We start from the raw sequence: 5,989 nt of genomic DNA on the forward strand, positions 1-5,989 counted from the left end.
TTAGCTCAACCCATCCTAGACGGAAAGATCTGGCCACGAGTGTGGAAAAAAACCATGGTGTCTGATATGGTAGTAATGTGGAGGGTTCAAACTTTACGGCTTTCAAACTGAAGGTTAAGGTAGCCGAATCCTGGAGGGTTCAGTGCGGTGGGTGGAACCGTCCAATCATGTACCCGCATTTTTGATAAGTAGGCCCGTCATATTTTGGATGCATGGTAGTCGGCCTGGACTACGCGTTTGTATTCTGGAGGCAAGGACGGCTCCATCATTACGTCGGAAGCTCGGCTGGCTTATAGCTAAATAAGCCATACACTGACTCTTGGTACGTTTGGTGGCACTGTCAACGCCTCTCCTCACGTTATCCTTGCTGCTCAGAAGCCACTTGAATCTGATGGGCCCCACTCTGAGGCTCTGCGTTTCCGGAGCTCATGAGGTTCAGCATTCTTTTTGCAGAGAGCGTGCGATGACAAATAGTCTGTGCTTGGATTTGGTGCCCTCTCCTGTCTTCTAGAGCTCCTCAAGCTCACCAGGAACGAGTTGTGGCAGGCTTATTGTTGGCGTTCTGGCGCTTTGGAGTTGGAATTTGCCTTAATTTGTCCCTCTTCAAACGATGGGCCTGACAATGGGATGTTCTAGTGTAGCAGCGTCTTCGCCTGGGCGTTCTCTTCTCCGACTGGTTGGTTGGACCGATGATAAAGCAGTCGTATCGCATGTAAACAACAACAGGGTTTTTCGGGTAGGCATTTCTAGACCCGAGCAGGATCTGCTGAATCACCAGATAAGGGCAGCGATTCAAAGCGAGACGAGCAATGCAGTGACGGCAAGCAACAGCAACACCAAGACTGCCCTCCATGGTTTTGTAAACAGCTTCAGCTCCTCCTCCTTGTGTGCAGATCTGGCGAGCAAAGGGAAGCAAGAGGCTAAGTGGCAGGCGGCGAGCGATGAAAAGCAGCGGGCACAATGGCTGAACATCAACGGCCGATCTACAACGCAGCCTGTGACGGAGGAAGAGAAAGCGTTGGATCTGATAGAGCCGTCCAGCAGTGAACTAATGGAGGCGGTGCCTAAAATGATGGCAAATCTACCGAGGCCGTTGTCCATCTCCGATTTGTCGCCGTCCCCAATGCACGGCTCTGTATTGAGGGTGGCTTACCAGGGGGTGCCTGGAGCCTACAGCGAAGCTGCAGCATCCAAGGCGTATCCGCAGTGCGAGCCCGTTCCCTGCGAGCAGTTCGAGGCGGCGTTTCAGGCGGTGGAGCTTTGGCTAGCCGACAGGGCGGTTCTGCCAGTGGAAAACTCTCTGGGCGGTAGCATCCACCGCAACTACGACCTCCTCCTACGCCACCGACTTCACATTGTGGGTGAGGTGCAGCTTCCCGTCCACCACTGTCTGTTGGCCATGCCCGGTGTGAAAAAGGAGCAGCTCCGTCGGGTGATTAGCCACCCGCAAGCGCTGGCCCAGTGCGAGCAGACCCTCACCAGAATAGGACTGGCGAAGGTGGCGCGGGAGGCCGTGGATGACACAGCGGGCGCCGCCCAGTTCATAGTAGAGAACAATTTGAGAGATACGGCCGCCATTGCCAGCTACAGGGCGGCGGAGATCTACGGCTTGCAAGTGATGGCGGACGGCATACAGGACGATCCTAGCAATGTGACGCGCTTCATGATGCTGGCGAGGGAGCCCATAATCCCTCGAACCGACAGGCCTTTTAAGACGAGCATCGTGTTTGCGAACGAGGAGGCGACCGGGGCGCTCTTCAAGGTACTGTCGGCGTTCGCCTTCCGGAACATCAACTTGACCAAGATTGAGAGCCGGCCGCAGCGCAAACGACCCATGCGCGTGGTGGACAACACCAACCGCGGCACCGCCAAGTATTTCGAGTACCTCTTCTACATTGACTTGGAGGCCTCCATGGCCGACCCCCGCGCCCAGGCCGCCTTGGCCGCCCTCCAAGAGTTCACCACTTTCCTCAGAGTCCTTGGCAGCTACCCCATGGACATGACATGACTTCCCCTCCTCCTCCTCTTTCGACCTATCTCTTCTTCATCAAACCTTCCTTATGCCATGTATGAAATGAGTAAACATACCATGAATTTGATTGCATTTATTATTGCAAATGTAATGTTGTTTCTTTAGTGAATGATGAAGGGTTTCTCTGCAATTTGAGTGTGTCTTTAGCCTAGATTACGATTAAACGAATACTTTACTGTTCTTTGATACTTGGGATTAAGTTGCAACGTGTCATGACTCATGCTGATACTTTATTTTGTGCACAGGCAGTGTCCAACACCGATACGCTTGTACGTTTTCTTTCATGTATGCACGCTCGCATGCATCCATCCACATGCACATGCAGTCACATATGTACACATGCATGCACTTGCACCCATGTGACACTCTCTCTCTCTCTCTCTCTCTCTCTCTCACACACACACACGCGCGCACACACATAGGCGTGGGCTTGGCCACACATTGTTTGAGAAGAGGGTAGAAACAGAACATTTAGAAATGAGGACCAACACTTGGTAATTAAACTTAGAGTAGCCAATCAATTTCGTCACTTTAAGCAATTAGAACATGACTTCATTGCAATAATGAAGGGATTCTAGCACCATGACTTACACAAGTGTTAAAATGGAGCATGTTTTTTCTCATGTAGTTGTGAATTGGCTATTAGTTCGAATATCTATGTGTACAGTAGGATAATGGTAAGTTATTTACTTTCTCACTTTTGCAATGACAAGAACTTGAATGAGGTTTCTCATCTTTGTGTGGTCTAAGCATATGTATTTAAGGCCCACATTGTGCAAAAAAAACCTATGTAAGAGGGGTTGAATGTGTTGTATTCAACTTTTATACATGTGCATTGCACAAACAAGCAAGCAAGGCTACTCGCATGCATAATCTATATACAAGGTAAATTGAAGCTGTTGTGACATGTGGGCACTAGTCTACTATATATTGTACGAGTGGCCCAAACTCGCCTATGGCCGGTCAATTATTCAATGGTCTAAACCGTTATTTACATGTGTTAGTGTCTATGACACATGCACATGCACATAGGACATGGATCTAGCCTAATCTTAAAAGGGGAAACGTATGAATATAATTATTTTTCCATTTTCATCACATCATGTTATATAAACACAATTGTCATATAAACATCATGTTATTTTCATCACATCATGGTATATAAAAACAATTATTTTTCCTTTTCATCACACCAAACTCTCTCTATCATCAAACTTTGTCTACTAGGTAAGACATATCTAGTTTCATGCGTGAAATTTTGTTCAAGCATCATACCATGTACAACTATAATGAGGGTCTTGTTTATAATATGTAAACTTATGCTCAAGCATCATGCCATGTACAAATACAATGGGGGTCCTATTTATAATATGTAAATAGTAGTTGTGTTATTACTTCACTCCCAAAATAGTTTAGCATATTCTTTTTAGACATCAAGGTACGAGAAACTTTTGTAATGTGCCTGTTTTCCCTTTCTACGACATCATTCTATTGCGGAGTATACCTACATGTGAATTATCTCTTGATTCCTTGCTTTCTCAAGAAATTATTGAACTCATTAGAGAAATATTCTCCCCCACTATCCAATCTTATGAATTTGATCTACATAACTTTTTTTTCTCAACTAAGACTTTGAATCTCTAAAAGTAAGCAAACACCTCACTTTTCTCTTTCATGAAGTAAACCCACCCTTTCCTACAGTGATCTCATCAGTACCTATAGCTTGAAATTTGTTACAATCTTGGTCGGTCCCTATACATTAGAATGTATAGCATCTAATGGCCTTACAATGACATGCTTTTCATGTGGGAAAACATGTCTGGCCTACTTACCAAGCTAGCATGCTTTACATACTTTGTGCATACCATCAACCTTCTACTTCACAAAACCTACAACAATATTTTGGGCTTGCATAGACTTTAGAATGTGTTTTGGTTTGCCACAATAATAACACATCGTGCTATTTGCATTTTGATTTCTTTGCCAATCATCTTGGTCTCTCTGGGTCACCCTGCCTCTAGAGTGGCCTATTCCACCTATCTGTACATTAGATTCTTGTTGCTGCACCCATGATTTTTCTATTTCCAAAACAGCTTGCTCCTCGGATTCTAGATGATGACCTACCTCTATCTCTACCTATATCCAAGTAGAAGGCGTGCTCATGTAAATTTTTTGAGGATGAACCTTCCCAATATTCATCTCCTCAATGGAGTAGATAAGCATAGAAGAGAGATGGATGTTTGAATTTTCTTCTATTCTATTGTCTTGTCTACAACCATTAACATAAAGAGATAAGAGTTTATACCGTAAGGGAAAATACTCTTCTACTATAACTTACAAAGGTCGGGTCCATAGTGTAAGCCCGACTACATGAATTGGCACTATAACTATGCTATAACTCTAGTACACTAAAGTGGTTTGCTATCACATAGCCTATAAACCACTTGCAACATTTCCCATAATCTCACCAATCGTGCTAGTAGTGGTGTAAGTGAAAAATTTATCACCCCAGCAAGTCATCTATATCCGGAGCACTAGTTGAACTTGATATCTCAACATCTTAGCGATGAGATATTGAAGGTGAGGTAGCTTGAGAATGGTGGTGTTAAATGTGTTTGTAATTAAGATGAGGCTTGAAGGTTTGTGGAGAGGGGGTTGGGTACGCTTTTAGAGTTGGAAGGTGGTGATGGTAGGGGAGTGGCCTTGGTCACTCAGTGCCATATTGAGAAAGAGGGTGCATTGGTTTTGTCAGCCCATGTGCTATTATGACCCTTTAATTCCTTTTCCTTTCCTTGATTTTGATTATCCCTCTCATTAGATCTTCTTTAACAACCTTATTGGTGTAGGAGTATCCTTTTTTACCCTTTGAATCTTCATCCTTTGTATACTTGTCCTCATTATTCTTATCATCCGACGAGGAGTCTTCAACTTCAACTTCTTCATCTTTGGGCTTATGGTTTATGTAAAAGGCATAGGCCTCCTTGACTTCATCCTAGGAAAGATCTTATCGTTATTCCACATGGATGGTTTTGATGTGGTCGACATCTCCAGATTGCTGGGGCATGTTCAAAGTACATGTAGATTATTTGTAGTTGGAGGATACCCTCTGGGTGGTATTGTTGGCATGTTGGCATGTTGGGTAGGTGATCTCACTCATCATATCAAAGTTTTCATGGCTTTTAAGGAAGAGTGGATCAAGTATTCTCTGGTGGGGAAGTTAAGGTTGGGATGTGCCATTAGTTTAAGAGATTTATCTGTCTCTTTGGAGTTGAGAAACAGGTGGTGAGGTTGGAAGCAAAAATGTGAAATTGGATGGAGTAGAGAAGGGTAGTATATCCATGAAGGAGATGGATGGAGTAGAGTATGTTGGTGTCCTTGAAGGAGATAGATTGGTCATAGAAATAGAGGGTATGGTTGCATTGAGTTGTCAATGTGAGAGAGGAGGCTAGAGAAGGTGTGGGGTGGTGGAGTTTGGGTTGGATAAAAAGATGTGACTCAAGTAGGTAGAGGGAGAGGGTATGGTTGATGGGGTGAGTGTATCAAAGGGGGACCGAAAACTTGTGGGTGAGCTCTATCTTTAATTATCAACCTATAAAGGGCTTTCTCATAATCTTGTCGATTTTTTTTCAAGGCAAGTTCATTACATCTTTAATTTTCCAGATGGCTTCTTCACAGTATTTTGAAAACTTATTAGCAACTTTGATTTCTTCTTTAGCTTCTTCTACATTAGATATCTTGTACTCTTCTATGAGACTTTCCTTTCAGCTCTATATGTGCCTTGGTCACTTCTAGCTCTTTGTATTACAAAACGAGGCATCCATGTCCTTTGTGTGAGAGTTGGTGAGATCTTCTTTTATGGCTTTATTGCTATAAACTTGTCCTCAAACTTGTTGGCTTCCTCAATCACTTCTTTGAACTTGGCTTATAATTTGGCAAAACCTTCTCTTTGGACTCATT

General features: G+C 44.0%; 1 pseudogene across 1 annotated transcript; it reads left to right on the forward strand.

The window, feature by feature from the left end:
* Nucleotides 1–230: 230 nt before the first annotated feature.
* Nucleotides 231–2,118, forward strand: LOC147620678 (arogenate dehydratase/prephenate dehydratase 6, chloroplastic pseudogene; annotated as a pseudogene). Its single transcript, XR_015269969.1, has one exon. The product of XR_015269969.1 is annotated as an arogenate dehydratase/prephenate dehydratase 6, chloroplastic pseudogene (transcript).
* Nucleotides 2,119–5,989: the final 3,871 nt, after the last annotated feature.

This window comes from Cibotium barometz, chromosome 31, assembly GCF_041138505.1.
Source record: "Cibotium barometz isolate CiBa-2024 chromosome 31, ASM4113850v1, whole genome shotgun sequence".
Taxonomy (NCBI): domain Eukaryota; kingdom Viridiplantae; phylum Streptophyta; class Polypodiopsida; order Cyatheales; family Cibotiaceae; genus Cibotium; species Cibotium barometz.